General features: G+C 44.3%; 1 protein-coding gene across 4 annotated transcripts in view; it reads left to right on the top strand.

Annotated features, from left to right (window-relative positions):
• dcun1d4 (DCN1, defective in cullin neddylation 1, domain containing 4 (S. cerevisiae)) overlaps positions 1-15,388 on the top strand; it is an 80,617-nt gene that overhangs the window by 2,737 nt on the left and 62,492 nt on the right. The window contains exon 1 of one of the 4 annotated variants that reach the window (XM_080187720.1): positions 54-179. The exons of the other annotated variants lie outside the window; for them this stretch is intronic. The gene's annotated coding sequence lies outside the window, so the exon portion shown is untranslated. Of the gene's footprint in view, positions 1-53; positions 180-15,388 lie in introns of those variants that run through there. 4 annotated transcript variants of the gene reach the window in all.

The following is a 15,388-nucleotide window of genomic DNA, read 5'->3' as shown; positions in this document are numbered from 1 at the left end:
TCTGGGTAAGGTACTCTGAATTAAATCTATTGTTTTACAGTTCATTATGAAATAATGGCGAACTTGGTGAATTATAATGCAGTAAGCCAATTAAGAGATCTTAATGATTTCCTGAACTCAAGAGTAAAGCTTGAGCAGTTGGTTAACTGAAGACTGAAAGCAGACCAGTACACTGAAAGGTATTTGTTTTTTTGCACAGCAGTGAAGTTTCTGTGATTTATCATCCTTATTGTTACTGTTTCCATAGCAAGGTAACTAAATCATGAAACTGCAGGAAAATGCGCTATTCTGTGTGGATTCTTTGAACCTTCTTACTATAGTATTAAAAGTTAACTGATTATTTTTCTAAATATGTTTCTTTTGTACCATCTGTGCCAGGGCTGTTTCAATTGTATCTATACTCATGAGTGCAATTAAATGATGTAGGTCTTTTGAAACTTGTTGCAAGATGGTTCCTGGGTAGAATTTTAGTCATTTTTATTTAAAAATGGTTGTTATTTAATTGGTTTTTTGTTTGGTAATGGCAACTTAAAAGTTCTGATCTAATCCAGAGTTTGTTTTTGTAGTTTGTGTTGGTGGGGATGTCACACTTTTCTCAAGGAGGCTTTGACAGTGTCCTTGAAGATCACCCCACCACCCCCGCTCATTTGCTGTGTCGAATAGAGTGCTTGTTTCAGGAGTCTCTTGGCAGGCATGTGGATGATATGGTCTGCCCAGCGGAGCTGATCAAGTGTGGTCATTGCTTTGATACTGGGGATGTCAACCTGAGTGAGAATACTGACATTGGTGTCTATCCTGCCAATGGATTTACAGAATCTTGTGGAGGCACTTCTCAGAGTTTTGAGGTGCCAGTTGTACATCGTCCACATCTTTGAGCCAGAGAGTGCTGCTACATTTGATGAGTTATGTTCAGTTATGGTGAGCGGGTGGGTAAGTGGAGCTGAGTCCATGAAAAGATCAACCATGATCTTATTGAATGGTGGAGCAGGTTCGAGGGGCCAGATGGCCTACTGCTGCTCCTAGTTCTTATATACATAGATTGTGAGCTTGCTGTCTCAGCTGAGGTCCTGGTCTTTAAACACACCTCCTCAGGCAACCGAGTCCTGCACCGGTACACTGAAGGCTGTGTTGAACCATCATCGAAATCTGCCCTTATTGGCAGTAAGCACCCAAGGTGTGGAAAGCAGTCCATGTTGTCCCAGGCCTCATTGTGAGTCTTGATATCTAGGCGATAGGGGATCTTTTGTCTTATGGATGTTTATTGTAAGGCATATGCATTTGTGTGCCTTGGTGAAGGTGTTGATAACTTGGAGCTCAGCCTCTCAAGTCTGCACCAATGTAAGCACTGTGGTTCAATGACAGAGGATGGGACGGGTGGCGAAGGTTGTACAGATTTCTGTTTGTTCTGTAGTTTAGCTCCACTCCAGCAAGAAGTTTTGAGGGTGAGATGGAGCATTGCAGCAAGGAAGATCAAGAAGAACATCACTGCAGTGATATGGTCCAGCTTGACCTGAGACTGAACGTGAACTGGGGATCTGTGGTGGATTTGTTGGTCAGGATCATGGCTTGCGTGCCTTCATGGAGCAAGTGGAGGATGGTGACAAAATGTTGGGGGCAGCCAAGACAAAGGAAGACACTCCATAATCCCTCACGGTTGACAGTGTCAAAGGCCTTTGTGAGGTCAAAGAAGGCCATGTACAAGGATTGGTGCTGTTCCTTGCATTTCTCTTGTAGTTGCCACGTTGTGAAGATCATGTCCACTGTGTCCCTTAGTGGGCGGAATCCACATTGGAACTCTGGGTGGAGCGCTTCAGCCACAGGGAGAAGGTGATTAAAGAGCTTTCTTTTGATGACCTTTCCTGTGGCCGACAGCAGGGAAATATCTCTATAGTTACTCCAGTCAGAAATGTCACTTTTCTTGAAGATGGTTATAATTACATGCTCTTGAGATCTTCTGGCAAGTTGTCCTCTGCCCACATAAGGGAAATGAGGTCATGTATTTGTGCTAATTGTGCTTTGACAGGTGTTCCATCTGCTCCTGATGCCTTGTTGTTCTTTAGCTTTCGGATGGTCTTTTTTACCTCATGCCAGATTGTGGTTGTGCTGAGATGATGGTGGGTAGTTTGCTGTGGAATAGAGTTTTGGACACTTGAGTTGATGAGTCTCTGTTAAGGAGGTCTTCCAAGTGTTTCTTCCAGTGCATGCTCTCTGCCCCTCTGTTCTTGGTGAACACCTCTCTATCCTGGGCCAGCAGTGGGGTGGGCCCCAGGGTACATGGGCTGTAAGTGACCATAACTTACCTTGCGCATCATGATTGGCTGACTGCTGGATCTTGTGCATTTTCTCCATCTGTTCTTTAGGTCATGGGTTTTTCCTGAACTTCAGCCATGGATAGAGCTGCTTTCTTGCTCTCAAGTTGGGTTTCTGTATTAGGTTCAGAAATGCCTTGCATATGTGGCTTATCAGATACTGGATCCCCTGATCGTTCTCATTGAACCAGTCTTGATGTTTCCTGATCGAATGACCAAATGTCTCTTCGTAGGTGCTGATTATGGAGGCCTCGAAGCTGTGGACATTCTGGATCACTGATTGTCATTAGGTTGGGAATGAGTTGCTGCCTGAAATGGGCTGTCTTATCAGGGTCTTTGAATGCCTCAGTGTTGATTTCCCTGTGGCATTGGTTTTGTTGTCGTCACTGTTCTGGGGCTACATTGATGTTGATTGTTTGATTTATTATTGTCACATGTATTAATATACAGTGATCACAGAGCAGATTATATGGTAGTCCATCCAGCAGTTATTGTGTCTTGTCATTCTATGGGTGATAATGTGCACACTCTTCCGGTCCCTCACTCAGATAATGATGTAGTCAGACAGGTGTCCAATGTTTGGAGTAAGGGTGTTGCCATGAGGCCTTGTATTTGTCTCACAGATGGCACAAGGGTATGTTCTAGGCATTTTGTCAGGAGCAGGATAGAATCGTAAGAACTAAGAGCAAGAGTAGCCTACTCTGCCATTTAATATGATAATGGCTGATCTCTGGCCTCAACTCTTCCTTCACTCTGCTAACTGCCTCTGGGTTTTCTTTTCATTGTTATATCGAATACCAAGGTAACAGACAGTAAAGTAGATGGACTTTTGGTGCATTTTCATCTACTAATTTCTGTGGCTATTTCAACAATATGGCTGTACCACTACCTTACTGTACCTTTTGAAACCCTAATCTCTCATGTTTTGGTAAAATAATAGTCACTGTCTTTTTTTCCTCTCGTGGAATGAGGACATGACTGGCAAGGCCAGTATTTGTAACCCATCCCTACTTGGCCTTGAGGGGCCATTTCAGAGGGCAGTTCAGTGGCTCTGGAGTCAGATGTAGGCCAGACCAAGTAAGGATGGTAGATTTCTTCCCTACAGGACATTAGTTAGCCAAATGGGTTTTTATATAATAGTTTCATGGTTGCTATTACTGCATTTGGCTTTATATTTCAACTCCCCGTATCTCTGGTTTCCTCCCACCGTCCAAAGATGTGCAGGTTAGGTTGATTGGCCATGCTAAATTAACCCTAGTGTCAGGGGGGTTAGCAGAGTAAATATGAAGGGTAACAGGAATAGGGCGGGGGGGGGGGGGGGGGGGTGTTGTGGTCAGTGCAGACTTGATGGGCCGAATGGCCTCCTTCTGCACTGTTGGGATTCTGTGATACGTTAATTGAATTTAAATTCCATCAACTGCTATGTTGATTCAAACCCTTAGCCTGGGTCTGAATCACTAGTACAATGGCCACTATACTACCATCTGCCCTTGGAACTTCCTGAATGGTGTTGTAAATGTACAATTTTCTGGTACTCCCCTTAAGTTTCTCATTATTCTCTTTTGATGGCCTATTCTATATTATCTATTGCATTAAGCCAAAGGACTTTGATCTCTTCCCCATAATTCCTGTTTGATATGTGACTTTTTCCATTTTGCTGATTAATTCCATTGTATCTCCATGAGCATCGTTCATAAAGTCGTTGTGAGGTGCTTTGTTTTTTGAATTGCTGCACCTCCATCACAATTAAATTTTTTTACAATTCTTTACAGACTTCATGTCTTAAACCTAATCCAACAGCTACAACCTGTTACCTTTTTAAAGGTTGCAGCTTTCATCTTTCTTCTTTTACCTTTCATTAAGCCCACTACATTTTCACTGCTAAAGCTGGGTATGAAAGGATTGATTTCTTGTTTGTGCGATCCACTGTCTTTCAACAGCACCTAATGTTGGTTTGAATGTCACTTTGAGTATTAGCACTTTGGATAGAGTATGAGGAAAAAAGAAAATTGCTTCTCCTGTAGATTAACACTTTCTGGCCCCCACTTTCTAGTGAGTGTCTTTGATTTGATTTATTATTCTCATGTGTCATACAGTGAAAAGTATTGCACGGTATACAGATGAAGCATACCATACATAAAGAAGGAAAGGAGAGGGTGCAGAATACAGTGTTACAATCATAGCTAGGGTCTAGAAAAAGATCAACTTAATGTGGGATAGATCCATTTAAAAGCCTGATGGCAGCAAGGAAGAAGTTGTTCTAGTATTGGCTTGAATGCCACAACAACAGCTGGTACGTGACCTTAGACTTCTGTATCTTTTTCCTGATGAAAAGAAGGTGGAAGAAAGTATGTCTGGGATGCATGGGGCCCTTGATTATGTTGGCTGCTTTTCTGAAGCAGAGTTTTGGAGCACAGAATGAGGCCTCAAGCCCATTGTGTCTGTGCCAGCCATTAGGCACCTATCTATTCAAAGCCCACTTTCCAGCAGTTGGTCCAAAGCCTTGTATATGCTAAGATGTTTCATGTAATCCTCCTAAAGGCTGCTTGAATGATGTGAGGCTTCCCACTTCTACCACTCTTTCAGGCAGTGAGTTCCGGATTCCCACCACCCTCATTTTTCTTCAAATCCCTTTTAAATCTCCTGCTGTTTGTAATAGAGAGGTCATTGACCCCTCTAAGGGGAAATGTTCTTTCCTATCTATGTCCCTCATAATTTTGTACACCTTGAATATGTTTCCCCTCAGCCTGATCAGCTTCTCTTCATAGCTGAAATGCTGCAGCCCAGGCAACATCCTGGTGAGTTTCCTCTGAAACCATAGAAAAACCATAGAAAATTACAGCTCAGGAACAGGCCTTTTGGCCCATCTTGTTTGTGCCAAACCATTTTTTTTGCCTAGTCCCACTGGTCTGCACTTGGACCATATTCCTCCACACCCTCTCATACATGAACCCGTCCAAGTTTTTCTTAAATGTTAACGTGCTAAATGCGGAGTCACCTTTTATCCGGCCGCTCATTCCATACTCCCACCACTCGGCGTAAAGAAGCCTCCCCTAATATTCCCTTTAAACTTTTCGCCTTTCACTCTTAACCCATGCCCTCTGGTTTTTTTTCTCCCCCTAGCCTGAGTGGAAAAAGCCTGCTTGCATTCACTCTATCTATACCCATCAAAATCTTATACACTTCTATCAAGTTTCCCCTCATTCTTCTACACTCCACTCCAGGGAATAAAGTCTCAACCTATTCAATCTCTCTCTGTAACTCAGCTTCTCAAGTCCCAACAACATCCTTGTTAACATTCTCTGCACTCTTTCAACCTTATTTACATCCTTCCTGTAACTAGGTGACCAAAACTGTACACAATACTCTAAATTTGGCCTCACCAATGCCTTATATAACCTTACCATAACACTCCAACTTTTATACTCGATACTCCAATTTATAAAGGCCAATGTACCAAAGGCACTCTTTACGACCCTATCCACCTGTGACGTCACTTTTAGGGAATTCTGTACCTGCACCTGTATACTGTGCAATACTTTTCACTGTATTCCCAGATCCCTCTGTTCAATTGCAGTCTTCAGAGTCCTACCGTTTTACTCTGTATGTTCTACTTTGGTTTGTCATTCCAAAGTGCAATACCTCACACTTGTCTGCGTTAAATTCCATTTGCCATTTTTCTAGTTGGTCCAAATCCCTCTGCAAGCTTTGAAAACCTTCTTCGCTGTCCACTACATCTCCAATCTTTGTATCATCAGCAAATTTGCTGATCCAATTTACCACATTATCATCCAGATCATTAATATAGAGGACAAACAACAATAGACCCAACATCAATCCCTGTGGTACATCTCTAGTCACAGGCGTCCACTCAGAGAAGCAATCCTCCACAACCACTCTCTGGCTTCTTCTATTGAGCCAGCGTCTAATCCAATTTACTACCTCCCCATGTATAGAACATAAGAACATAAGAAATAGGAGCAGGAGTAGGCCATCTAGCCCTTCGAGCCTGCCCCGCCATTCAGTAAGATCATGGCTGATCTGTCGTGGCTCAGTTCCACATTCCCGCCCTCTCCCCATAACCCTTAATCCCCTCTCTTATCAAAAACCCATCAACCCGCGTCTTAAAAATATTTAGCGAGGTAGCCTCCACCACTTCAATGGGCAGAGAATTCCAGAGATTCACCACCCTTTGAGTGAAGAAGTTCCTCCTCAACTCCATTCTAAACCACCCCCCTTTATCTTGAGGCTGTGCCCCCTAGTCCTACTATCCTTTCTGAGCAGGAAGAGTCTCTCCACCTCTATCCTATCCATCCCATTCATCATCTTGTATGTCTCAATGAGATCTCCCCTCATTCTTCTAAACTCTAACGAGTACAAGCCTAATTTATTCAGCCTCCCCTCATAGCTCAACCCCCTCAACTCCGGCATCAGCCTAGTAAATCTCCTCTGCACTCCCTCCAAGGCCAAAATATCCTTGCGTAAGTACGGCGTCCAAAACTGCACACAGTACTCCAGGTGCGGCCTCACCAATGCCCTACACAGCTGCAGCAAGACCTCCCTACTTTTATATTCAATCCCCCTCGCTATGAAGGCCGGCATCCCATTAGCCTTCCTGACCACCTGCTGCATCTGCAAGCTGGGTTTTTGCGACTCATGCACAAGGACCCTGAGGTCCCTCTGCACGTCGCCTGCTGCAGTTTTTCGCCACATAAGTAATAATCCTTCCTACCATTATTCCTACCAAAGTGGACCACCTCGCACTTGCCAACATTAAATTCCATTTGCCATTTCCTGGCCCATTCGCCCAGCCTATCTAGATCCTTCTGTAGACTCTCCACACCCTCCACACAATTTACCATTCCACCAATCTTGGTGTCATCAACTTCCCTAGCTAACATCCCATGAGCGACCTTGTTGAAATCCAGGTAGACAACATCCACCGCCTTCCCTTCATCCAATTTCCTGGTAACCTCCTCAGAAAGACTCTAATAGATTGGTCAGACATGACCTACCATGCACAATGCCATGTTGACACTCCCCAATAAGTCTCTGTCTATCCAAATATTTGTAGATCCTATCCCTTATCACACCTTCCAATAACTTGCCCACCACTGATGTCAAACTTACTGGCCTATAATTTCCCAGATGTCTTTTGGAATCTTTTTTAAACAACGGAACACCATGAGCCACCCTCCAATCATCCAGCACCTCCCCTGTGAATACTGACATTTTAAAAATGTCTGCCAGGGCCCCTGCAAGTTCAACACTAGCCTCCCTCAAGGTCTGTGAGAATACCCTATCCGGTCCTGGAGATTTATCCACTCTGATTTGCCTCAAGACTGCCAGCACCTCTTCCCCTTTAATCTGTAAAGTTCCATAACCTCCATACCTGTTTGCCTTATTTCCATAGACTCTGTGCCCGTTTCCTCAGTAAATACAGATGCAAAAACCCATTTAGTATCTCCCCCATCTCTTTTGGTTCCATACACAGTCTACCACTTTGGTCTTCAAGAGGACCAATTTTATCCCTCGCTATCCTTTTGCTCCTAACATACCTATAGAAGCTCTTTGGATTTTCCTTCACTCTGTCTGCCAAAGCAACCTCATGTCTTCTTTTAGCCCTTCTGATTTCCCTCGAGAGCCAAGGTTCTGTATTCCTATTTACTTTGTCTTTAATCCTGACAGGAGCATACAAACTCTGCACTCTCAAAAATTTCTCCTTTTGAAGGCCTCCCACTTTCCATTTACATCCTTAACAGAGAACAGCCTATGCCAATCCATACTTTCCAGATCCCTTCTCATTTCATCAAATTTGGCCTTTTTCCAGTTCAACCCGAGGACCAGATCTATCCTTATCCATGATCAGGTTGAAACTAATGGCATTATGATCACCCGATCCAAAGTGTTCATTCACACTCACATCCATCACCTGCCCTACTCATTTTCCAATATTGCATCCTCTCCAGTTGGCACCTCTATATACTGATGTAGAAAATTCTCCTGAACACATTTTACAAACTCTACCCTGTCTAAACCTTTAAGTGTGCAAGTCCCAATCTATATGTGGGAATTTAAAATCCCCTACTATCACAACTTTGTGTTTCTTGCAGTTGTCAGCTATCTCTCTGCTGATTTATTCCTCCAATTCTTGCTGACTATTTGGTGGTCTATAATAGAACCCCATTAATGTGGTCACACCTTTCCTGTTTCTCAGCTTCACCCATAGGGCCTCTGTAGACAAGCTTCCTAATCTATCCTGCCTGAGTACCGCTGTAACATTTTCCCTGACCAACAATGCCCCCCCCCCCGACCTTTTTATCCCTCTGCCTCTATCATGCCTGGAACATGAGCTGCCAGTCCTGCCCCTCTTGTAGCCAAGTTTCACTAATGGCTATAATGTCATGTTTCCACATGTCAATCCACGTCTTCAGCTCATCTGCCTTCCCCACAATACTCCTGGCAATGAAGTAGACACACTTCCAAATGATTATTTCCACCACACTCAATCCTTCAGTTTAAATGCTCCCCAATAACACTAGCTAACCTGCTTGCAAGTATATTGGTCCCCTTATAGTTAAGATGTAATCCGTCTCTGTTCTATAGGTCCCATCTGCCCCAGAAGAGGTCCCAATCCAAGAATTGGAAACCCTGCCCCCAACACCAGTTCCTCAGCCACGTGTTCATCTACCCAAACATCCTACTCTTACCCTCACTGGCACATAGTACAGGTAGCAATCCTGAGATTACTACCCTTGGGGTCCTGCTTTTTAACTTCCTTCGAAGCTTTCTATACTCTCCCTTTAGGACCTCCTCACTCTTCCTACCTATATCATTGGTATTGGGGTGCGTGTGTGTGTACCATGACATCTGGCTGATCACCTCCCCACTTTAGAACGCTGTGCACGCGATCAAAGACATCCCTGACCTTGGCACCTGGGAGGCAACAAACCATGGGGAGTCTCTGTCCCGACCACAGAACCTCCTGTCCGTACCTCTGACCATTGAGTCCCCTATCACTATCGCTCTCCTCTTCTTCCTCCTACCCTTTTGCGCTGCAAAACCAGACTCAGTATCAGAATTCTGGCTGTCGCAGCTTGTCCCAGGTAAAGCATCCTCCACAACAGTGTCCAATTCAGTGTACCTATTGTGGAGGGGAATGGCCACAGGGGAACCCTGCTCTGTCTGTCCTTTCACATTTCCATTTCCTCTCCTTACAGAAACCCAATTTCCTGTGCTCTGCTGCTTAAGTGAACTACCTCCCTAAAGGTACTGTCTCTATACTTCTCATTCTCCTGAATTAGACGGAAGTCATCAAGCTCCTTCTCCAGTTTCCTAACATGCTTTGCTAGCAGCTGCAGCCGGATGCATCTTTTGCAGGTGTTGTCAGAAATACCGGAGGGCTCCCTGATCTCTCTCATCTTGCAAAAGGAGCATTCCAACATCTTGCCTGGCATTTTTTTTTTGTTTTTATTACTCTGGGGGGGAAAAAACAAGAATAAACTTTCCAAAAAGAAAACTTCTAATTCAATCCCTCTAACGCAGTCACATCCTTTCTATAGTGTGGTGACCAAAACTGCACACAGCTGTAACCTAATGAGCATTTTATGCAACTCTTTCAATACCTCCCTGCTCTTATGTTCTAATGCCTTGCCTAATAAAGGCAAGTATCCCATTTTCTTCCTGAACCACCTTACCTACCTGTGCTGTTGCCTTCTGGTATCTTCGAACGTGCATCCCAAAGTCCCCCTTGTCCCCGTACTTCCTGCCATTCTATCGCTTATTGTGTATTCCCTTGCCTTGTTAGTCCTCCCAAAATGCATCACCTCACACTTTTCAGGGTTAAATTGCATTTGCCACTGTTCTGCCCATCTGACCAGCCCGTTTATATCATCCTGTAATGTAAGGCTTTGGTCCTAGCTATTTCTCGTTCTACCAGTTTGTGTCATCTCCGTACTTAGTGGCCATACCTCCCACATTCACATTTAGCTCATCAGTATACACTGCAAACAGCAAGGGATCCTGCATGATACTACTGGACGCAAGCTTACAGTTATAAATGCAATCTTCACTTTGACCTCTGCTTCCTGTCACTAAAAAGTCTGACAACACCAGGTTTTAGTCCAACCTATTTATTTGATAATATTCTCACAAGCTTTCGAGGGGACAGCCTCTTCGTCAGGTGAATGGAGAGTTCTGGCCTCAGACAGAGCATATAAAGCACAGACAGTTTAGAGATTACTGATTAAAATGCGAATCCTTACACCTAACCTGCTGTTCAAGACCTGAAGTGGCTGACAATGTGAGTGGTAGGAGCACTGATCACAGTTTAAAGAGATGTGTATTGTCTCCAGACAGTACAGTAAGTGAGGTTTTGCAAACCCAGGCAAGTCATGGGGGTTACAGATAGTGCGACATGAACCCAAGATCCCTGTTGAGACCGTCCTCATGTGTGCGGAACTTGGCTATCAGTCTCTGCTCAGCGACTCTGCGCTGTCGTGTGTCGTGAAGGCCGCCTTGGAGAATGCTTACCCGAAGGTCAGAGGCTGAATGCCCGTGACCACTGAAGTGTTCGCCAACAGGAAGGGAACAGTCTTGCCTGGTGACTGTCGAGCGATGTTCATTCATCCGTTGTCGTAGCGTCTGCATGGTCTCCCCAATGTACGTACAATGGGGAGACCATGCAGACGCTACGACAACGGATGAATGAACATCGCTCGACAGTCACCAGGCAAGACTGTTCCCTTCCTGTTGGCGAACACTTCAGTGGTCACGGGCATTCAGCCTCTGACCTTCGGGTAAGCATTCTCCAAGGCGGCCTTCACAACACACGACAGCGCAGAGTCGCTGAGCAGAGACTGATAGCCAAGTTCCGCACACATGAGGACGGTCTCAACAGGGATCTTGGGTTCATGTCGCACTATCTGTAACCCCCGTGACTTGCCTGGGTTTGCAAAACCTCACTTACTGTACTGTCTGGAGACAATACACATCTCTTTAAACTGTGATCAGTGCTCCTACCACTCACATTGTCAGCCACTTCAGGTCTTGAACAGCAGGTTAGGTGTAAGGATTCGCATTTTAATCAGTAATCTCTAAACTGTCTGTGCTTTATATGCTCTGTCTGAGGCCAGAACTCTCCATTCACCTGACGAAGAGGCTGTCCCCTCGAAAGCTTGTGAGAATATTATCAAATAAATAGGTTGGACTAAAACCTGGTGTTGTCAGACTTTTTACTGTGTTTACGCCAGTCCAACGCCGGCATACCCACATCCTGTCACTAAGCCAGTTTTGGATAAAATTTGCCAAATTGCCTGGGATCCCTGGGGTCAGTCTCTCATTCAAGGCTTTGTTCCTGCATGTCCTTCTGTGCTTATCAAAATTTTCATATCTCTTTGACATATTTGGAGATTATTGATTAATCTGCATGCTCCTTCCTTCTCTTGTGCATTATTCCTCATTAGCTCAAATTGGAATTCCATGCTTTTCTCAGTTTTTCATTTGTAATTTTGAACCTTCAGCAAAATGCCATCTGATTTACTGCAGTTTCTGTTTTCAGCTTTAGTGTTGGCCTGTACTTGGGACCTTAGTTCTGTGTCTGATTTTGGAATATCATACAATTATTTTGGGGCTGCGTTAATTTAAGCTTCATCCATATATTTAAATGAGGGGGGGAACTGAAGCCTTTTAAATAGTTTTTTTTAAAATCTTGTGTAACAAATTTAAATATGAACAACTATAACCGAATTGGGTTTGTACGGCAATGATGGAAATGCTCTTTGGGGGATACTCAGTAAACAGTGAAGTCAGTTTCAGGAAATTTGAAACAGTGAAACCATCTCATTTCAATAGGTTGTAAAGATTTTATTATGGTGAAGAGGAAAGGTGAGATTAAGAGATACTAAATTCTAAGGCACAGCTTAAGTGTGGGTTGGGAGGTTTTTTTCCTTGTAGGAAATCGCCTCACTCCTGGCACTGAATGAAAAGTTATTAGAGACAGTTGCAAACTCAGTGGCTGGTGATGTATGCACAACTGTTCCAGGTGCCCCTTTGGTAGTAGGAGCATCAGTGATGCAGCCTTCTTTAGGCAAGTCAATTGTGAACCTGTTACCTTTCCAACATGTTCACAGAAAGGCTTTGTGGAGAGAGTTCCTATCCAGCTGGGATAGTTGGTAATTAATGGGGCCATGTAATCCCAGGGTCATGGTCTCAAACTCCACGTTAGCTGATGAAATTAAGGTGAAACAATGTTTTAACAATTTTTTAAAAAGTTCTTATTTTCGCATTAAAAGAAAATGTATATTAAAATGGTTGCAGTCTGAGTAGTTGCAGTTGTTTCTGTTGACTGATTTTTGTGGTAAAGGAGATGGACAGCAATTGTATCAAAATGCTTAATTCAGTGACAAAGCAGAGCTGCACTTCAAAGCTTATTTTACTTTCCACAGTCATGGTTTCTGAAACGCTGTAAGAAGTCTCACAACACCAGATTAAATTCCAACGAGTTTATTTAATAGCAAAAGCCACTAGATTTTGGGCCTCTGACCCTTCGTCAGGTGAGTGGAGAGTCCTGATCACAAACAGGGGATGTAAAGAGACACACTCAGTTTACAGATTCTGATTTAGAATGCGAATTTTTACAGCTAAACAAGTCTTAAAAGGTGCAGACAATGTGAGTGGAGATGTGTATTGTCTCCGGACAGAACGATAAGTGAGATTTTGCAAGCCCAGGCAAATCATGGGGGTTACAAATAGTGTGACACGAACCCAAGATCCCAGATGAGGCCATCCTTGTGTGCGGAACTTGGCTATCGGTTTATGCTCAGCGATTCTACGCTGTGGTGTGTTGTGGAGGCTGCCTTGGAGAATGTTTACCAGAAGATCAGCGGTTCACTGCCTGTGACCGCTGAAGTGTTTGCTAACAGGAAGAGAATAGTCTTGCCTGGTGATTGTTGAGTGTTCATTCATCCGTTGTCGTAGCGTCTGCATGGTCTCCCCAATGTACCATGCCTTGGGACATCTTTTCCTGCAGCGTATCAGGTAGACAACCTTGGCTGAGTTGCAAGAGTATGTATGTACTGTGTATCTGGTACATGGTGTTCTCATGTGAGATGATGGTATCCATGTTGATGATCCGGCATGTCTTGCAGACGTTGCTGTGGCAGGGTTGTATGGTGTCGTAGTCGCTGTTTCCTGAAGGCTGGGTAGTTTGCTGTGAACAATGGTCTGTTTTGAGGTTGTGCCCTTGTTTGAAGGCAAGAAGTGGGGGTGTGGGGATGGCCTTGGTGAGATGTTCACGTCATTGAAGACTCTGGAGAAGATGTCGTAACTTCTCCACTCCAGGGAAGTACTGGACAATGAAGCGTACTCTCCATTGTGTCCCGTATTTGTCTTCTGAGAAGGTCGTTGTGATTTTTGGCTGTGGCGTGTCAGAACTATTGGTCAATGAGTTGAACGCCATAACCTGTTCTAATGAGGGCATCTTTCAGCATCTGGAGGTGTCTGTTGCAATCCTCCTCATCTGAGCAGTTCCTCTGTATATGGAGAGCTTGTCTGTAGGGGATGGCTTCTTTAATGTGTTTAGGGTAGAAGCTGGAGAAATGGAGCATTATAAAGTTATCCGTGGGCTTACGGTACAGTGAGGTGCTGAGGTGACTGTCCTTAATAGAGGTGCATGTGTCCAAGAATGCAACAGATTCCAGAGAGTAGTGCATGGTGAGTCTGATGGTGGGATGGAACTTGTTGATGTCGTCATCATCTAGTTGTTTCAGTGATTGGACTCATAGTGAATAAAGAAAGAAAATGTCATTAGTGTATCTAGTGTATAGCATCGGTTGAAGGTCCTGTGCAGTGAAGAAATCTTGTTTGAACCTGTGCATGAAGATGTTGGCAAATTGACGTGCGAATTTGGTCCCCATGGCTGTTCCACGTGTCTGGATGAAAAACTGATTGTTGAAGGTGAAGACATTGTTGTCCAGGATGAAGCGGGTGAGTTGCAAAACTGCATCTGGAAACTGGTGTTGTTGAGTACCGAGGCAGTTGCAGCAATGCCATCACCTTGGGGGAGGCTGGTGAAGAGTGCCGAGACATCCATTGTGACGAGGAGTGCTCCTGGTTCAACTGCTCCATGTGTGCTGAGTTTCTGTAGAAAGTCTATAGTATCACGACAAAAGCTGGGGGTTCTTTTTACAATGGGTTTCAGGATGCCCTCAACCTAGCCGGAGCGGTTTTCGCACAGAATCCCGTTGCTCGATTATGATGGGACGGGTGTGTTTGCCTTGTGTATCTTTTGGGAGGCAGTAGAGATCTCACGGGGAGTGTGTAGGATGAAAGCACAGAAGGTGCTCTGAAGATCTGGATCAAAGTCTTGATCAGAGTGTTGAGTTGACGGGTGTGTTCTTTGGCTGGATCTGCAGGTAACTGTCTGTAGTTCTCTTCCTGTTGGCGAACACTTCAGCAGTCACAGGCATTCAGCCTCTGATCTTCGGGTAAGTGTTCTCCAAGGCGGCCTTCACGACACAACAGCGCAGGGTTGCTGAGCAGAAACTGATAGCCAAGTTCCGCACGCAGGATGGCCTCAACTGGGATCTTGGGTCCTTGTCACACTATTTGTAACCCCCATGACTTGCTTGGGCTTGCAAAATCTCACTGTCCTGTCTGGAGACAATACACGTCTCTTTAACCTATGCTTAATGCTATCTCCACTCACATTGTCTGCACCTTTTAAGACTTGAATAGCTGTAAAAACTCACATTCTAATCAGTATTCTGTAAACCTGAATGTGTGCCTTTATGTAAGCCCTGTTTGTGATCAGAGCTCTCCTCTCACCTGACGAAGGATCAGAGGTAGCTTTTGCTACCAAATAAACCTGTTGGACTTTTAGCCTGATGTTGAGAGATTTCTTACTGTGTTTACCCTAGTCCAATGCCGGTATCTCCACATTCTGAAATGTTGACAGTGCATGTGCAGGAAGTGGTACCCGAGGTGTTGGAGTACAAATAAACACAAGCTTTCTTTATACAGCAGAAGAGATTTGCAGTAATGCTATTGCCAGTTTCTGTTGTGTGGAATCTGCTGTCCAA

Source organism: Carcharhinus amblyrhynchos, chromosome 1 (genome assembly GCF_965287045.1).
Source record: "Carcharhinus amblyrhynchos chromosome 1, sCarAmb.v2.hapA, whole genome shotgun sequence".
NCBI lineage: Eukaryota > Metazoa > Chordata > Chondrichthyes > Carcharhiniformes > Carcharhinidae > Carcharhinus > Carcharhinus amblyrhynchos.
Note: the sequence above shows the minus strand (reverse complement) of the source record. Positions and strands in the feature narration are given on the sequence as shown.